Source organism: Dromiciops gliroides, chromosome 2 (genome assembly GCF_019393635.1).
Source record: "Dromiciops gliroides isolate mDroGli1 chromosome 2, mDroGli1.pri, whole genome shotgun sequence".
Lineage (NCBI taxonomy): Eukaryota > Metazoa > Chordata > Mammalia > Microbiotheria > Microbiotheriidae > Dromiciops > Dromiciops gliroides.
Genome location: NC_057862.1, coordinates 387238614 through 387258791, shown reverse-complemented (window position 1 = coordinate 387258791; position 20178 = coordinate 387238614). Strand labels below are relative to the sequence as shown.

The window sequence follows — 20178 nt, the reverse complement described above, 5'->3', positions numbered from 1 at the left end:
AGGAATGTGGGGCTAGCAACAACCCCACCCTCTACACTGTTGCCAGGAAATTGCTGATTGATTGAGCTCACCTGGATCCTACAAGAATAACTAAAGGCATATAAATAACATTTTCCTTTAATTATGCAAGGTCAACTAGTGGCAAGATATAACAAATTTCCTCTAGCTGGTCAAGGATAACTGGTGGTATAGAGATAATGGGTTTTCTTCAACTAAAAGTGATTTATAGGACAGCTAAACTTAACAGAGAGGAAAACTGGTCATTGTGGGAAAGTTGAAATTTTTAACATCTAAACTTAAAGACAAAGTAACATGACTTTAGGTAGTTATAAAAAATGTTCATAGTTATACAGAACAGAATAATTTTAAAATGGAATCAAAATCAATTTGATTTTCTCAAAGTATTGCATGTAGGGGCAGCTAGGTGGCACAGTGGATAAAGCACCAGCCTTGGATTCAGGAGGACCTGAGTTCAAATCCGACCTCAGACACTTAACACTTACTAGCTGTGTGACCCTGGGCAAGTCACTTAACCCCAATTGCCTCACCAAAAAAAAAAAATTGCATGTACTTTCAGACTTGAAGTATCAGTGTTGTGTTGACAACATGGATAACACTGAGAAATGAAAGTGATGATATATAGGTGAGGCCAAGATAAAGGAGTAGCAGGAAGCAGTACAGAGTTCCTCCCCCAAACTTCTACAAAACAGATCTAGAAAACAAATCCTAACAGGGAAATCCAAGAAAAAAAAATCACAGTGGGTCATTTTTGCAGCATAAGGAGACAGAGAAGTGGTCTGCAAGGGGGTCATGAACAAGTTGTATACCAAGTCAAGCAGAGGTTCATACAAAGGCACTCTGCTGGGGACAAGTGCCAATTAGCAACTTTGTCACCCACTACTCAGTTCTAGTCACATATCCAGGGCAGACTAAGATGAGGACCTGTTGCATCCACCCCCACCACACTCCTCCACTCTAGAGAGCCCTGGAGTTGTATACCAAGAAGAGAACAGGTTCAGAAGCAAGCAGCATCAGTGTGACTTAGTTCCCAAGAGGAGAGAGCAAGGGTCACAGTTCCAGCTTCTAGCCCAGTCTGAGGCCTGCATAGCAATAATCAGGACAAGGACCCCAGGCCAAAGAGAAGTCTACAGTTCTACACTTTGAATTAGCAGAGCTTCCCCACTGGCTGACCGTGGCCAAATCTAGCAGCAGTTTATTGTTGACTGGAACCAAACCCAAGTCAGAAACTTGCAGAGCTCAGACCAGGGGGACAGAAATCAGACCTTACCCTCTTTGAGAGCAATGAAAGCTTGCAGGGTCACAGCTTTTCCCTGAGATTCAGCAATAACACAATACTTGGGGCAGCTAGGTGGCGCAGTGGATAGAGCACTGGCCCTGGAGTCAGGAGGACCTGAGTTCGAATCCGGCCTCAGACACTTACTAGCTGTGTGATCCTAGGCAAGTCACTTAACCCCAACTGCCTCACCCCCCAAAAAAAATTAAATTAAAATAACACAATACTTAATACCTCAAGATAGCAGCAATGGGATCAGCCCAGACCTTCCCTCCAGAAGTGAACAGATAGACTCCAGCCCTAATATCACAAGTTCAAAATCATGAAGTAGGCTGGAAGAATGAACAAACCAAAAAGGAATTTCACCACAAAGAACTAATTATGGTAGCAGGGATACTGGAGACACAAACCCAGAAGACTCCCAAACATCTATAAGCAAAAGCCTCAGAGAAAAACAGTATGGCCATAAATTCAACCATAATTCCTGGAAAAGATGAACATTTTTTTTAAAGCATTTTTGTCAATGAAAGGAGAACTTGGGGAAAAAATTGGAAAATTAGAGTCATGAAAGAACTGAGAATAGCTTAGCTCAAGATATATAAAACCTAGCCCAAACAACAAATTCACTGAAAATCGGGATCAACCAAACACAAGAGAATGACTTCATCAGATGGGATATATGAAATCAAAGTTAAAAGACTAAATTTTCCACCCAACTGTACTGCACTGGACTTTTCCAGTCATGCCCATCCAGTAATTTCACATCAGCCCTGGTACTGACTCTGAGGGGAGGCCAGAGTGGAGAACATCTCTCAAAACCTCCATGTAAAGAAGGGAACCCAGACCAGCTATCTCTTCATTTTCCACCCTGCTGTACTTCTCAGCCAGGTACCTTCTCTCTGCTCTCCTCTCCTCCCCTTTCAGCTTCCTTTTGTGTGTGGTCTTCCCCCATTAGATTATAAACTCCTTGAAGGCAGACTTTCATTTGTATTACTTAGCACAGTAATTAATGTTTATTATTAGCTGGTTAAATGACATTAAGGTATCATAAAATAATTGACCTGGAAAACAGAGGGAAAAAATTTTAAGCAGCACTGGACTATGTGAACACCAGGATCAAAACAAGAGCCTAGACATCTGAATCCAAATCTCTCAAAACCAGTCTCTACATGGCCTACTGAATAGAACCCTAAGTCAGGAAAAGTTCAAATTCAGCTTCAGACCCATACGAGCTGTATGACCTTGGGTAAGTCACTTGTTTGCCCATTTCCTCAACTGTCAAATGGGGATAACAGCATTTAACTCCTAGAGCGGTTGTAAGAATAAAATACTGGGGCAGCTAGGTGGTGCAGAGGATAGAGCACCGGCCCTGGAGTCAGGGGGACCTGAGTTCAAATCGGGCCTCAGACACTTAACACTTACTAGCTGTGTGACCCTAGGCAAGTCACTTAACCCAACTGCCTCACCAAAAAAATAAATAAATAAATAAACAAAGAATAAAATAATTGTGTCACCACAGTGGCTGACACTATTATGCAGTAGGTGCTGTTAGCTATTATTCATTACAGACTAAAAATAATTCTTTCCTACAATGTAACAAAAACAGCTTTTTGGTGTCCTGTTTTTTTCCTTCATTAGCCTCAGCTTTCTGAGCATTAGTGTTGCTGACACTAAGATAACTATGCCACGCTTTCATATTTATCTGCTACTTGCCCTTGCTTTTACCTTTCCTACATCTAAAATCTAAGTCGATATGAAAATTTCTTTCATTTAAATAACTTTTACCCCCTCATTGGAATAATTTTTGTCTTCAGAATTTTATTCTTTAGAGCTTCTCATAACTCCTTTTCCCTCAACCTTTTGAAATATGCTTTCCCAAAATCTAGGATGTATCAATAAACATTAAGTTTCTACTATTGCTAGGTACTATGCTAGGCACCAGAGAGGGCACTATCAACAGGAGATGTCAAACTATACGCTTAGTTTTCCTTTCCTTCTTTATCTCACTACTTTTAAGATAAAGGGTTAACTTTCACATATCTTCCCTAGTAGGTCTTCCTTCTTAGTTAGAATCAATTCTAGAACGGAAATTTTTCTCATTGGCTCTTCTACCTTTAAACAAAGAAATTATTAACTGTTCTTTCGGCAGGGAGCTCCTGCACCTATTTAAAAAACTGAAGTCCCTAATGAGCATCACATCATACATTTGTATGAGGCTTGTGACCTAATTCCTTTAGTTCCCCACTTTTCATTTTCCTGTCCAAGTAGTTTGTACCCAATATTGCTTCTGCTTCCACTGATCTCCATTCTAAAGCTCATCATGCTTCTCCACACAATACTACTTGGACCTACTTATGGCTAGGTCTCTCTCTCTCACCCAAATCAGATCACTTGTGAACCTATTGCCCCTGCTAATCAGCATAGAAGCTTTGGTTGGCTCCAACCTGGAATGGTTCAGTACCCTTTATGCAGTCTCTTAACCTCCCTGCCTCACACTAGTGGCAAGCTTAACAGGGATGCCCAATTGGCTGCAACTCAAAACTACTCAAGGGGTGTATCAACCTCAGCCTCCCCCACTAGCAGGTGTAAAGGCTAAAATTCTAGCTATACTGTCTAAAATATCTAATGAGTGATCGCCAATAAATTATAAGCTTTAGCAAGAGTTAGATTTTTAAGCGTTTATTAAGGAGAATAAGAATTTGGTAAAGAGAGAAAGGCCTAGATTCATCCATCTATTAAAGGGAGAGTGCATTTCTAGTTCCCTTCTCCACCAGAGTCCTCAAGAAAGAGAGCGAGTCAGAGCACCAGCCTCCCCCTTCTTCCTCCCACCAGCCAACGTCACTTCCTGACCCCGAAGAAAAGCTGCATGTTCCTGCCTTCAGAGGCCCTCTCCTCATGTTGGAGCTTTCCTACAGTAAATCTCCAGCAGGTGGCATCATTCCAATCGTTACACAAGGATTACAGGCCCGTGTCACCAGACCTCTCTCCTCCCCACATTTTTTAGACCTATCTCATTCCATGTAATAAAGTATACCTTTTCATAGCTACATTCTAGTCACGGTGAAAAACAACCTCCAGTGATATTTATGATGTCAAATCTGCCTCTCTGGTAGTCAGTTTTCTAGCACACTTTGCTTGTTACCCATATTTTGTGCAACTGTGTATAGATATAGGAGCATAGATTTATGAGATAATTTGTATCATTTTTATCTCTAAAAAAGGGAACTAATCTGATCCTTTCCCATCAGGTTAGTTAACTAAAAAAAAGCCAGAGAGGCTCAAACCCAGATATTCTTTCCATTGTATTACTCTGCCCCTATCAATCTGGGCAGATAGGTTTATTTCTTGTTTCTTAGATTTTGTTCATGAATTTCTAGACCTCTCTACTGCTATTCTTCCTACACCGTATTTACTCATCTTACCTAGATTGGTGGACAAACTGAAGTTTTCTTCCTCTGCAATTTTCAGCTTAAAGTTCTTTTGACTAGATTTGCAGGACTTCTTGAAAATACATTCTTACAGCTCTTTCAGATCCACCATCAACAGGTGGACCTAGCGGCACAATGCAGATTTTCATGAAGACCCTGACAGGGAAGACCATCAACCCTTGAGGTCGAACTGTCCAATACTACTGAAAATGTCAAGGTGAAGATACAAGATAAGGAAGGTATTCCCCTTATCAGTAAAGGTTGGTTTTTGTGGGCAAGCAACTGGAAGATGGATGAACTTTGTTTGACTACAACATTCAGAAGGAGTCTACAATTCATCTTGTTCTTAGACTTAGGGGTGGTGACAAGAAGAGAAAGCAGTCTTACACCACTCCCAAAAAGAACAAACATAAGAGAAAGAAGGTTATGCTTACTGTTCTGAAGTACTATAAGGTTGGGGGCAGCTGGGTGGCGATAAAGCACTGGCCCTGGATTCAGGAGGACCTGAGTTCAAATCCGGCCTCAGACACTTGACACTTAACACTTACTAGCTCTGTGACCCTGGGCAAGTCACTTAACCCTCATTGCCCCACCAAAAAAAAAAAAAAAAAAAGGAAGAAGAAAAGAAGTACTATAAGGTTGATGAGAATGGCAAAGTGGATAAAGCACCGGCCCTGGAGTCAGGAGTACCTGAGTTCAAATCCGACCTCAGACACTTGACACTTGCTAGCTGTGTGACCCTGGGCAAGTCACTTAACCCCTATTGCCCCACAAAAAACAAAACAAAACAGAACAAAACCAAACAACAGGAAAAAAAAAAAAGATGAGAATGGCAAGATCAGCCACCTTCGATGAGAGTGCCCTTTCTGACAAATGTGGTGCTGGAGTCTTTATGGCCAGCCATTTTGACAGACATTATTGTGGCAAGTGTTGTCTAACCTACTGCTTCAAGAAGACAGAAGACAAGTAAATGTATATGTGTTTAAAAAGTCAACTATTTTTGGAGTCATTAGGTTTTATTCCATATTTCCATGTTAAATAAGTTCCTTTCAACTAAAGCATTATGCTTATGGTTCAAAACAGTTTCTTTATGGCTTTACCTTTGGGAAAGGGCAGTAGTACTCTAATGAGTCTGGTAACAGGCTATGGGTGATATCACTGACAAGTTGCTTCAATCTTAGGGGGCTGTTTTTAATAAAAGGACAACTACTGTTCCTTAGATTTAAAAAAAAAATACATTCTTACCTAGCCTGCTTGATAGCACTCCAGTCCTAGCCCAAAGTCTATTAATCCTATATTTTATTTTTTAAAAATTAACTAGAGGGGCAGCTAGGTGGCACAGTGGATAAAGCCATGGATTCAGGAGTACCTGAGCTCAAATCCGGCCTCAGACACTTGACACTTACTAGCTGTGTGACCCTGGGCAAGTCACTTAACCCCAATTGCCTCACCAAACAAACAAACAAAAAACCCCAAGAATATGCCTAGTACTGGTACCACTGGGTCAAAGGGTATGCTAAGTTATTGACTTCTTGGATATAATTCTAAGTGAATGGATCAGTTCCCAACTCCAACAATGCATTTCTTACTAGTGTGTCTGTTTTCCTATAGCTCCTTCAATAATTATTTTCCCTTTTTCGTGATCTTGTCAATTTGTTGGGTTATGAAATAGAACTGTTTTAATTTGAATTTCTCTTCTATGTTTGGAGCATTTTTTTTTTCATATGGTTGAAGGCCTGAAATTCTTCCCTTAAGAACTTCGTATTTCACGATTTAGACATAAGAGGTGATACCATAGGTAAATTAGGGGAGAAAGGAATAGTCTACCTATCAGATCTTTGGAAAGGAAAACAGTTTTTGACCAAACAAGAGATAGAGTATATTATAAAATGCAAAGTGGATGATTTTGATTACATTAAATTAAAAAATTTTTGTACAAACAGAAGCAATGCATCCAAAATTAGAAGGGAGGCAGAAAGCTGGGAAACAATTTTTGAGGCCAGTACTTCTGATAAAGGCCTCATCTCTAAAATATATAGGGAACTAAATCAAATTTATAAGAACCCAAGTCATTCCCCAATTGAGAAATGGTCAAAGGATATGAACAGGCAGTTTTCTGATGAAGAAACCAAAGCTATCTATTCCCATATGAAAAAATGCTCTAAATCTCTAATCATTAGAGAGATGCAAATTAAAACAACTCTGAGGTACCACCTGACACCTATCAGATTGGCTAAAATGACAAAAAAGGAAAATAATAAATGTTGGAGAAGCTGTGGGAAAATTGGAACCCTAATGCATTGTTGGTGGAGCTGTGAACTGATCCAACCATTCTGGAGAGCAATTTGGAATTATGCCCAAAGGGCGATAAAGCTGTGCATACCCTTTGACCCAGCAATACCACTTTTGGGTCCTTTTCCCAAAGAGATCATGGAAGGGGGAAAGGGACCCACATGTACAAAAATATTTATAGCTGCTCTTTATGTGGTGGCAAAGAATTGGAAGTTGAGGGGGTGCCCATCAATTGGGGAATGGCTGGACAAGTTGTGGTATATGAATACAATGGAATACTACTGTGCTATAAGAAACGATGAGCAGGAGGAGTTCAGAGAAACCTGGAGGGTCTTGCATGGGCTGATGATGAGTGAGATGAGCAGAACTAGAAGAACATTGTACACAGTAACATCAATATTGAGTGTTGATCTACTGTGATGGACTATTTTCTTCTCACCAATACAATGGCACAGAAGAGTTCCAGGGAACTCGTGATGGAAGAGGATCTCCAAATCCAGGAAAAAAAAAAAAAAAGAACTGCGGAGTATAGATGCTGAATGAACCATACTATTTCTTTTGTTTTTGATGCTGTTGTTTTTTTCTATTTTGAGGTTTTCCATCATAGCTCTGATTTTTTTCTCTTATAACATGACTAATGCAGAAATAGGATTAATGTTATGTATATGTATGTATGTATATATATATGTATGTGTATATATATATATGTATGTGTGTATATATATATGTATGTGTGTGTATATATATATAAAACCTATATCAGATTACCTGCTTTCTAGGGGAGGGGGAGGGAGGGGAGGGAGGGGAGGGAGGGAGAAAAATCTGAAATTGTAAAGCTTGTATAAACAAAGGTTGAGAACTATCTTTACATGTAATGGAAAAAAAATAAAATACTTTATTAATTTAAAAAAAAAAAGAACTTCGTATTTGTATCCAATGGCAATTTATCCATTAGGTAATGGCTCTTGTTCACATAAATCTCTATCAATTCCACATCTATCTTGGAAACCAGACCTTTTATAGAGAAATTTGCTACAGATCCCCCTCCCCCCAGTTAACCATTTCATTTCCAATCCTAACTGCAGCATTTAGTTATGCAAAACCTTTTTAAGTAATCAAAACTATGACTTTTATCTCATGATCATCTCTCTTATTTGGTCAAGTACATTTAGCCTATCCATAGGTGAAAAAGATAACTTCTTCCAGTCTTCTCTAATTTTTATATGACATTTTATATCTAAGTCATCAATCTATTTGGAACTTACTACAGAATATGATGAGATAATGATCTACCCCTAATTTTTTCCAGACTGCTTTCTTAGCAATTGGTTTTTTTTAGGAGTATATATGTCCTTGAATTTATAGAAAATACTACACTTCTGTTTGCTTCTGGATCTTAGGTTTCTAATTGGCCTTGCTGATAAACTTTATTTTTTAACCAGTACCAGTATTTACTAACAACAGCAAACTGTTTCAATGGTTATTGTTTTGTCGTACAGTTAGAAATAAAGCACTACTAGACTTCTTTTCTTCCCACCTTTTTCATTACATCTCTTAAAATTCTTGATCTTTTGTTCCTTCATATGAATTGTTATTCTATTATATAATCCTGTGGTAGTTTGATTGGTATGGCACTGAACCAGTAAATTAATTTAGGTATTGCTACTTTTTATTACATAAGCATGGCCAAATAATGAGCAACTATATCCTCTCCAATTATTTAAGTCTTCCTTTATTTCTATAAAGTATTTTCTAGTTGTAGTCAAACAATGCCTGTGTCTTAGAGTAAGTATATTCCCTCACATTTTATATATCTGTGGTAAAAATATTGAATTCTGTGCAAAAACGTTGACTAAAATATCAAGAAAGAAGTATAAAAGGATATGTTTCCCCATCTGTCAATATTAATGAAATGAACTCACCAATAAAATGGAGATGAGTAACAATGAACTAGAATGCAATTACTCAATAATATGCTGCTTATTAGAAATATGCTAGCAGCATAAAGATTCTCACAGAGTTGAAGTGAGAGCATGGGCAGAATTTATTATATACTTTATGAAAATTTTTTTGAAGCAGGGGTAGTGATCATGATCTCAGACAAGGCAATAGTAAAATAGACATGATTAAAAAGATAAAATTACATTATGCTTAAAGACAACATAAATAATGAAGTAACATTTAATACTTTACATATATGCACTGAATGGCATGGCATCTAAATACTAGAAGGAAAAATTAATCAAATTACAGGGAGAAATAACAAAACTAATATCTGGCCATCTCAATATGCCCTTTTCAGACCTAGACAAAAAAAAACAAAAAGTAACTTCAAAGATAAAGAGATGTATTAGCTGCTCTGAATACAAAAATTAACCAGAGAGCTATCACATCTAGTCCTGACATTACTTCACTATTTATGCTGCCTTTAAGCATAATGTGTGTTAGGTTCACTGTGTATTTCCCTCCATCGTGTCCTTTTATGCTTTTCCCTCTTTTTCTTCTGGCTCCTCTTAAAGCCAAAAAGGCTTCTATTGTACAGAATATTGCCTCTGGATGCACTTTGGAATTCTGTATTACTACTCCGAAATGCAAAACAAGGCACTTTCCCTTCATATCTGTATTACAGGACTTAAACACATAATCCAAAACTTTATTTTTACACTCATTTTTACATTTTAAATGGTTGTATAATTTTCTTAAGAATCATTATGTGATTAAGTTAGAATAAACATTAACAGAAAAAAACTAAACCTAAATTGGGAATGAACTTGCAAAGAACTATCCTATTAATCAGTATTTCCAGTTACAGCCTTCACAAGGAGAATGGAGAGAAAGGAACAGAGACAAGAGCTGAATAGTACCAGCAGCAGTGGAACAACTCCTAAAACCCACTAGGGACTTAATGAACTGAGATAAAAATGCCCCAGAGGCATGGGGCAATAAAAGAAAAATCATGGGGAAGGGAAAGAAATAAGAAAAGAAAATCAAGTTGGACCATCTGCATGCATTTTGGAACAGAGACCTTGGACTGAAGCTAGTATTTCTAAATAATCTCTTCAGGATCTGAACTAAGTTCCCCTGAAATTCTATTCTTTTCCCTAACTTCCTAACCCTGTACCTGTCCAATAACAGGCATTGTAATATGCTCTGCATGCTTCTTTTACCTAAACATTTCCTATATCCTCAATTTTGCTTCAAACATAAAGAAGCCAGTGGTTGGAATAGAGATAAATACATTAGGACAGAGCCAACCCTCTGTCTTAAAGTCAAGAATTTTCTTAATCGAGGGCTGAGTTACTGTAATAGTATTAATACTTTTTTCATCTGATATAAAATCCAGAGAAAGGCAACAAGGACCTTTATGTCCTTTATGCTATTATACTGACCCTAAGCTTAAAAAACAAACCCAAATTAGCTAACTATAGTAAAAGGATGTGGCTAACTAAATCTCCAGAAAGGGGCTGAAGAAAGACTTACCAAAAGATCACACCCTAAACCACCCTCCAGTGAGGAGACAGGAAAAGCATGGGAAGGATTCAGCTCTGTCCCTATCAAATAAAAAGAAGGGAGCAGAAAGAATGTTTTCTATGTTCAGTCAATTCTCCTTTATCCAGTTCAGCTGTCAAGTCTTGAGATTCCCATTCCTCTCACTCCTTCTCTCATGTTTGTATATACTTTTGTTTCAGACATCCTTCTCTTTGCCCATTTCTTCCATAGTGAACTCCTTTATCCCTTCCCTTTTCTTTCCTTACTTTAAACCAACAAAATAAAACCATACCCAGGCCCTATATTTGTAAGCATTGAAAACATCAGTACATTGAAGGACAATTTATCCCTTCTTCCCCCATTAGAATTTAAGCACTTCGGGGCAGTTAGGTGGCACAGTGGATAGAGCACCAGCCCTGGAGTCAGGAGTACCTGAGTTCAAATCCTGCCTCAGACACTTAACACTTACTTGCTGTGTAACCCTGGGCAAGTCACTTAACCCCAATTGCCTCACTAAAAAAAAAAAAAAAAGAATTCAAGCACTTCAACACTGTTTAGCCCATTCCAATTGCTCAAATGTAATTATCTTTTTAGACTTCTCTTCCTTCAACTGCCTTGCATGTCATAGTTTGGTTTGTTTGGTATTTTACTTATAGCTCTGGTTTTGTCAGGAATGCTTTAAAGTCCTCTATTTTCCCCATAGGATTATATCCAAATTTTACAGGGATAAATTATTATTGGTTATAAGCATTTTACCATTTGCCTTTAGGAATATCCTATTCCAATTTTTAAAATTATAGTTGGTGCAAAATCTTGTGTGATAGCGACTTGTATGATATTTGAGTTATTTCTGATTGTATGAAGTTTTTTGTTTTGTGATCTGAAAGCTATATATTTTGGCTTAACATTTCTGAGTATATTCAGTTTGGGTTTCTTTCAGAAGGTGACTATCAAGTTCTATTTTCACTTTGCCCTCTGGTTATAATATATGAAGCAGTTTTATGATTAGCTAAAATAGAGAGTTCAGGTTTTTTGTTTGCTCATGATTTTCAGGAAGTCAAATTATTTTAAAATTATTTCTTCTTAGCCTGTTTTCCAGATCACTTGTTTCTATCAGGTATCAGTAGATGCATGACATTCTATTTTTTTCTCACAGAATCTTTAAGTTCTCTGTTCCATTCTATTTTTCAGGGAGTCCACTAATTAAGTTTTCCACCTTCTGTTCTGAACTCTTAATTATCCTTTTTTTTAAACTCATTAAAGAAAAATTTGACAAATTTGGTTGTTACACTGCCTTAATTTTCCCAAGTCCCTCCTCTTTCCCACTCCCACAAAGCCATCTTCATAAGAGAATTTTTAAAAAAAGAGAAAAAAGTCAGCAAAGCAAAAAACTTTGAAAAAATCTGACAATGCAATGTTCCACGTTCGCATATTCCAACTTCTCCCCTTCTCCCCTGAAAAAGTGAGGGGAAATATCTTTTCATGTCACTTCTTTGGGGCCATGCTTATTTTTTGTAATTTTGCAAAATTCCTTTTCGATTGTTTATTACTATTGTTCTTTCCAATTATATTGTTGTAGTCATCGTGTATGGTGTGGAGGAGAATGCTTACTTCATTCTGGGTTTTGTTTTGTTTTTTGCAGGGCAATGGGGGTTAAATTACTTGCCCAGGGTCATGTGGCTAGTAAGTGTCGGAGGCCATATTTGAATTCAGGTCCTCCTGAATCCAGGGCCAATGCTTTAACCTTCATTCTGTTTTAGTGCACATAAATCCTTTCATGCATCTCTGAATTTATATTTGTCATTTCTTACATTACAGTAATATTCCATTAATGTACCACAATTTACTTGGTGCCCCACCGCCTCCGTGTATTGGGAGGGGAGGAGGGACAATGAGAGTTAAGTGACTTGCCCAGGATCACACAGCTAGTAAGTGTCAAGTGTCTGAGGCCATATTTGAACTCAGGTCCTCCTGAATCCAGGGCCAGTGCTTTTTCCACTGCGCCACCTATCTGCCCCCCATCCATGTATTTTTGTACAATTCTTTGCTACCATAAAAAGTGTTGCTATAAGTATTTTGGTGAATATGGGGCCTTTCTTTTTATCAATGACTTCATTAGGATATATGCCCTAATGGTGGGATCTATGGGTTAGAGTATAGATATCTACTTACGATATTTGCATAATTCCAAACTGTTTTCAAGTAATAGTAGTACCAATTCACAGCTCCACCAATAAACAATCCTTTTAATAAGCTTATCACAACCTCTCTAACTTGACTCTTCCAGTCTTTTATCATCTTTGCAAATCTGCTGGGAGGTTAAATATGGGGATTGCTATCATTTTTATTTCTCTTATTTTTAGTTCTTTATTCCTCATGTCTTATTTTATCTCTTGCTTCAATTATTTCAGTCACTTTTATAGTTTTTGTGGCCAAGGTGTTTTTTTTTCCTCTGAGGCTTAGCTTACAGTCATGCAGTTACTGTCTTCTTCTGGATTACCCCACAGTATTTCTTCTAACCCCACAATATTTCTTCATTGGGTTTGAAATTTTGTTTATTCATATTTTCAGCCTCAGATCTTGGACTGGGAATTTGTGCTCAGGTCATCCCTCTCTAACACTCTTAGATAGGCCTTGTTTCTATCTCTAAGGTCTTTATGACACCGCTGTTGCTGACCTGGAAGGGGTGGTTCATGCACCATTAATCTTATTCTATCCCGTGTTTTTCAGAAAATACTTCCCATCTGTAATCCTCACCAACTGCCTAGTGGACATTTCAAATTGCATGTAACAGAGACATCTTAAACTCAACAAGGTCAAAATTGAACTCCTCCCTCATTCCGGTCCTCCTCTTTTCCTGCCTTACATTTTACTGTAAAGGGTACCACCACCATCCAGTCACCCAGGATCACAACCCTTATAGGTATCATACTCAACTCTTTATTTTCTCTCACCCCCTACATCCAATCAGTTACCAACACCTGTCATTTCTACCTTTGTAACATCTCTTCTCTAAAGTGCAAGCTCTTGTCATATCACACCTGGAGTATTCAAATAGCCTTCTGGATGGTCTCCTTCCTCAAGTCTCTCCCCACTTATTCCAGATCATCCCTCACTCAGCTGTCAAAGTGATAATGTACAATCTGACCATGTCACCCACCTACTCGAACATCACTGGCTCCCTTTGATCTAGGATAAAATATAAAACCCCCTGTTTGGCTTTTAAAGCCTTTCATAACCTAGCCCCTTCCCACTTTTTCAGGGTTCTTATTCTTTGATTCCTTCTACACACCCTGTGATCGTAACACTGACTTCCTATTTCTCACACACAATACTCCATCTCATGACTCTGGCTTTTCACTGGTTGTCCCCAATGCTTGGAATGCTGCTTTCTCATTTGGCTTCTTTAATTTCAAATCTCAGGTCAATTCCCACGACTGAAGAAGTTTTTGCCAGGTCCCTTCAATGTTAGTCTTCCCTTTGGGATTACCTCCAATGTATGTACATACACACATACACACACACACACAAATACATGCATATGTACATGTGTATACACACACACACACACACACATATATATACACACATCTCTCTTGTATGTGAATATAAGTTCTGATGTCTTCATGAAAACATGAGCACCCTGAGGTCAATGACTGGTTTTTGCCTTTTATTTTTGTAACTCCAGTGATTGGCATACCACATGGCACATATTAAATGCTTATTAAGTGCCTGTCAACTTGATTAGGCCTTATCCTCTGACTTAATCTCTTACTTTCTGTCTCAATCTCCTGGTGGACCACTGAGGGTTGACTTCAGCTGGTCTCTCCCCTCTTGGCATGCTTCTTAATGACAAATTGGTTCCATCCCTGCTGTGGCTGTAATAGTCACCAGTGGAATGTTGGAAATCATAATGGGCTGAGTTTTCTCTTCCTAGCCCTCCTGGAGTTGATGTCTAGAACCTAAGTTAGTCTTGCCTCCCACTTTGGCTAGGCCCTGTTGCCCTGCACTGTGACCTATTAGGACTGTTCATCCCACTTCTGTTGAACTTGCCAAGACTGGCTCCAGGTACCTCATTATTATTAGGGCTGCACTCACTTGTGATATCCCTTTTCCAAAGCACAGACTAACTTTCAGGATTGTAGGACATCACTGTAACTTCCCTTCTCTCCCTATTTCCATTAGCTTCTGGTCCAGTTACCAAAGTTTGAGCTGTTTTCCCTGGCTTATCCCTCTTATAGCCACTGTTACTTCTATATTTATTTGAGCTAGCAATGGCTTCCCTGGTTCAACCCCTCTACTGTCATCTAAGTGTCTTTTTGAACAGTTATAGATAGTAGTGAAGCTTATTTCTGTTTCTGGGGGCAGCTAGATGGTGCAGTGGATAAAGCACCGGCCCTGGATTCAGATGCACCTGAGTTCAAATCCGGCCTCAGACACTTGACACTTACTATCTGTGTGACCCTGAGCAAGTCACTTAACCTTCATAGCCCCACAAAAAAACAAACCAAAAAAAAAACCCACCAAACTTATTTGTTTCTTTTTCAAATTTATCAATGGTTAATTTTTAAAATTAGCTTTTATTCTTTTCAATGAACAAAAACCCACCTCTCACTCTCCCAATAATTCCCTCCCAAACTAAAAAGGAATAACAAAATCCTTGTAACAAATACATATAGCCAAGCAAAACAAATTCTCACACTGGCCATGGGCAAAAATCAAAATATCATTGGTTTTTCTCGGGCTCTTTTCATATATTTCTTGGGGTTTCTGTGAGATAATTGGGCTTCTCTACAACCTTTCAGGTCACCATCCTAACTAGAAGTCTATTTCCATATTTTAAGAAATGTAAATTTAAATTCTCTTCCTAAAAAAAAATCTTAATCGGCTTTTCAATTTCCAAATCTGCCATTTTCTTCTGAATCATTTGTCCTTACTGTTAGAAATCAGGTCTCCCTGTTCCTCCTGTGGTCTTCTGGCCCAGAATTTCATAAGCCTTAGCAATGCTTTCTAGATTCTCCTTAATAACATTATTTGCACTCAAGTTAACCATCAGAAATAGGTAGTAATCATCATCTTTTTCAAATTCTGAAAAGTTCTCCATCATGTTCAGGACATAGGCCCAGAAGACATTCCTATTATCAACAGATATTTCAGTATCTCTCAATAGAGAGTTACCAACCACCACTCCTCCTCTCTTCTTTAGCTGGTTCAGGTAAGTTTTCTGAACCAAGAACCTAGATGTGCTTGCACTTCACAGCACCTGTGGATTAACAGGATCATTCTTTGAAGGATAAAAGCAGCTGTTTCCCTCCTCTTAGAGAAGACCCTTATATTTTTCACTTAGCTCCAAATGTTCAATAGTCCTCTGTGTTAGGTTTTTCCACCTTTCAAACTCCTGACACAGCTTAGGATTCTTTTACTTCTTCACACCCTTCTTCTTCCAGGTTTTTATGGGTCACTTGATTCTGACAATATCAAAAGGAGAGAAGCTTTCTTCAAGCCCTGTTTCTAGGAAAGATGAATTTGCACTTTGACAATAGATAACAATCATATACAGCAGAAAAAACAAACACTTCAAGGTCTTTGGAGATCACTGTAGAATTTCTTACTGTTCTCCATATTTTCTGTAAGCAAGATTCCTACCCCTTTTTTTTCTGACAGGTGTCTAGTAATTCTTGTAGCCAGTTATACTGGAGAATTCTTACCTCCTTATTAACATCTTTATAATAACACCCAACTCTCTCCTTCAGAAGTCATTCTTTTCTTTCAGCTCCAGTTCTGCTCATTGAATAGTACCAAATTTCCCTTCCCCAAATTTAATCCTTGGCTTTATTCACAATTCCAAACTCCAGTAAATTTGTATCTTCAAAATTTCTTCTTCTACTTTAACTCAAGTCCTTATTCTTCTTCTCCCACCCATTACTCTCCCATTGGAGCCAAAAGTGGAGAGAGGTTCTGGATTCACCAAACTGAAGCCTACTGTTCTGCACAACAGAAACAGAAAAGAACAGGAACAGCCAATTCTCACGAGCACAACAAGGAAAGGACATGGGTGAAGTCTGTCAGCCACAGTACTGGTAGTGAATGTTTATATTTAACTGTCTCTTAGTCACATGAGAGGATTAATTCTGAAGAGACTGAGAATCATTATGATGTAAAGACAAAAGGTATCAATAAATCATTTTTAAAGGTTCAGAGAAATCATAATCTGCAGAAGAGGAGTACCTGCACCAATGAGATCATTAATCTAAGAAAGTATTTTTCACTGAAGACCTCTCTTTTCCTCTCTTAATATCTATCTATAGATTTATAGATACAGGGAGGGTCAAAAGTCAAGAAGGGGTCTGATATTTTAATAACTTTTTGAAAATTATTTTTATTTCACACATACATATTTATATCCTATATATCCTATATATGATGTTATGGTATTGTAAATTAAAAACATAAAATAAAGGGGTTATTAAATATTGAAATCCCTTCATGACCTCAAGACTTTTGGCCCAACCTGTAGATAGTGAGAGAACTGACTATTCCTGTCTCATATTAAAACTGGGGAAACTTTTTTCCCTGTCCTATTTCCTTGTCCTAAACCCAATCTCTCTTTTTTTTGTTTTGTTTTTGTTTTTGCAGAGCAATGAGGGTTAAGTGACTTGCCCAATAAGTGTCAAGTATCTGAGGCCACATTTGAACTCAGGTTCTCCTGAATCCAGAGCTGCAGCTTTATCCACTGCGCAACCTAGCTGCTCGCCCCCCCCCCCCTTAAGGAGAAGGCTAATGAAAGATAGGATTAACATTCTCCTCATTTCAGAGTGTTGCTACTCCACCCAACTACCACAGACCTCAAAGGTGAATAGCTTTGTGTTTCACTTAAGCAAGTTTGGGTGGAGGTAGATCTTTTGTCTAGATTGCCCAGGCTGGGGGTAGTCTGGGTGTAGAGATAGTCTCTTTGTCCAAGAGTGAGAAAATGTCATCACTGGAGTGAGTCCACTTTTCACAGTAATATTAATTCTCTCATTAATTGCTAACCAATCAGAATTGGATTACCACCCTCAGAAACAACCACTATTTTCTAAGGGCATATAAACTGTGACCACCATGAGGGGTCTTTTGACATTTGAGTGCCACTGATTTAGTAATAAAATGCTAGCATTATTAATAAAATGATTACCCAGAAATTTTATCTCTTGAACTTTTTAAACATCACAATACAAATAGATATACACATATAAATATATAATAGCTACTTTTTCCCCCTTTCACTCCCCCCCCCCAGTCACACAGCTAGTAAATATAATGTCTGAGGCCACATTTGAACTCAGGTCCTCTTGAATCCAGGGCTGGTGTTTTATCCACTCCGCCACCTAGCTGCCCACAATTTTTTCCCCTTTCAAAGGGATTTAATTTTAGGTATTTAGCCTATCTTCATAAACAACTAATAGTTGAAGCAAGATGGTATATAGTCTTTTTTATCAAGGGGTTTAGATCTCAACTGGGGACATGTAACTAATAACTTTATACACAAACATATTTTTTAAAATCTTGAGTAGCTCTCTATTTTCTACAGAACAAAGTTCAAACTATTTGCTAAGCATTCAAGGTTCTACTTAATCTACTGACACTCTTACCCTTACCTTCTTATCCTTCTTTTATTACTCTTCCCCATGATCTCTGTGCTCTAGTGAAGATACTTTACTATCCTTAGTCTGGAAAATCCTTCCTACCCCTGAACTATTATCCTTTTTTTTTTTTTTTTGGCAGGGCAATGAGGGTTAAGTGACTTGCCCAGGGTCACATAGCTAGTAAGTGTCAAGTGTCTGAGGTTGGATTTGAACTCAGGTCCTCCTGAATCCAGGGCCGGTGCTTTATCCATTTCGCCACCTAGCTGCCCCCTATAATCCATTTTTTAAAAGCACATCTCAAATGCCACCTCATCCAGTAAGGGCACCTCAAATGCCACTTCATCCAGTAAGAACTTTCTCATAAGGAGGTTAACCATTAATGGGGGTGGGGAATACAACATGTAGATAAGTAAATACAAAGTCATTTCAAGACAGAAAAAGCACTAACTGGTAGAAGAAATTGAGAAAAGTCTTGTGTAGGAGGGGGCACCAAAGCTGTGCCTGTGATTTTTAGAGATCATTTATTTCAATATTCTGAGGAAAAATGAAGATCGGAGAATTAGATAAGACATGTGAATAAATGAATTTTGAAAGGATAAGACAGTTCTCAAAAGAAACAAACATTTGAAACACTGCTCTCAATCATTACTAAGAGAAATGCCAAGTCAAAAGAATTCTTTAAGGGGGGCAGCTAGGTGGTGCAGTGGATAAAGCACCAGCCCTGGATTCAGGAGTACCTGAGTTCAAATCTGGCCTCAGACACTTGACACTGACTAGCTGTGTGACCCTGGGCAAGTAGCTTAACCCCCACTGCCCTGCAAAAAAAAAAAAAAAAAAAGAATTCTTTAAGATTTCAGTTCACAAGTGATGATGAACCCAAGATGCAGAATGTGAAGTTCATTTTTGGACATGGCCAATGTGGAAATTTGTAAGGGTTCTGTTTTTCCTTTTTTTTTTTCCCTAACAAGGGGGTGAAGTGGAAGGGAAAGAAAATAAAATTCTTGTTAATAGAAAAAAAAATTTTTTTTTAAAGAGCTTTACCTCACACCCAGGAAAACTGACAAAGAAAAACAATACAAAATGTCAGTGTTGGAAAGGTTTCAGAAAAATAACAAACTACATATTAAAACAGTGTTCATGAAACTGAAATTTGGTATAATCATTCAGAAAAACAATTTGGAATTATTCTAAAAAGGTGACTCAAGTGTTCATATTCTTTGAACCACATATGCCTAAAAGAGATCAATTACAAAATATGACTAAAACAGGTCAATTATAAAAAGAAATGTCCCATATACATTAAAATATTTATAAAAGCACTTTTTGTAGTAGAGAAGACCTGGAAACAGGTAGATGTCCATTAATTAAACAAATTGTGGCACATGGGTGTAACACAATATTACTATAAGAAATTATGCTGTGTGACCCTGGGCAAGTCACTTACCCCTTATTGCCTGCCAAAAAAACAACAAAAAACAAAAAGAAATTATGAAAATGATGAAAACAGAGAAAAATGAGAACATTATATAAACTAATGCAAAGCAAAGTAAGCAAAACCAGGAAAATAATATCTACAACTAAAACACTGGAAGTGGAAAGAACAACAAAACAATATAAACTGAATATTATGAAATGATAATGACCAATCCTGGCAAGGAATAAAAGTTGAGAAATTGACCTCCTCTCCTTTAAAGAGGTAAAATACTATGGGTGTGAAATACAGCATATGCCTTTTTTTTGGGGGGGGGGGCAATGGGGGTTAAGCGACTTGCCCAGGATCACACAGCTAGTAAATGTCAAGTGTCTGAGGCCGAATTTGAACTCAGGTCCTCCTGAATCCAGGGCTGGTGCTCTATCCACTGCGCCACCTAGCTGCCCCCTTGCATATGCCTTTTGTGTATTAGTTGGTTAATTTTGCTGAACTGTCCTTTTTCTTCTTTTTCTTCTTTATTATAAGGAATGATACTGAAGGTAGAGGGGAGGGGAATATACTGGGAAATGTAGTTGTCATAACAGAATTTTAGTATTTGCTTTCTTACTGCCATTTCCT

At 38.0% G+C, this 20178-nt stretch overlaps 1 protein-coding gene and 1 pseudogene across 1 annotated transcript in view; one reads left to right on the top strand and one right to left on the bottom strand.

The window, feature by feature from the left end:
* Positions 1–20178, bottom strand: part of SETX (senataxin) — an 88209-nt gene that overhangs the window by 59778 nt on the left and 8253 nt on the right.
* LOC122740450 lies at positions 4858–5692 on the top strand (annotated as a pseudogene).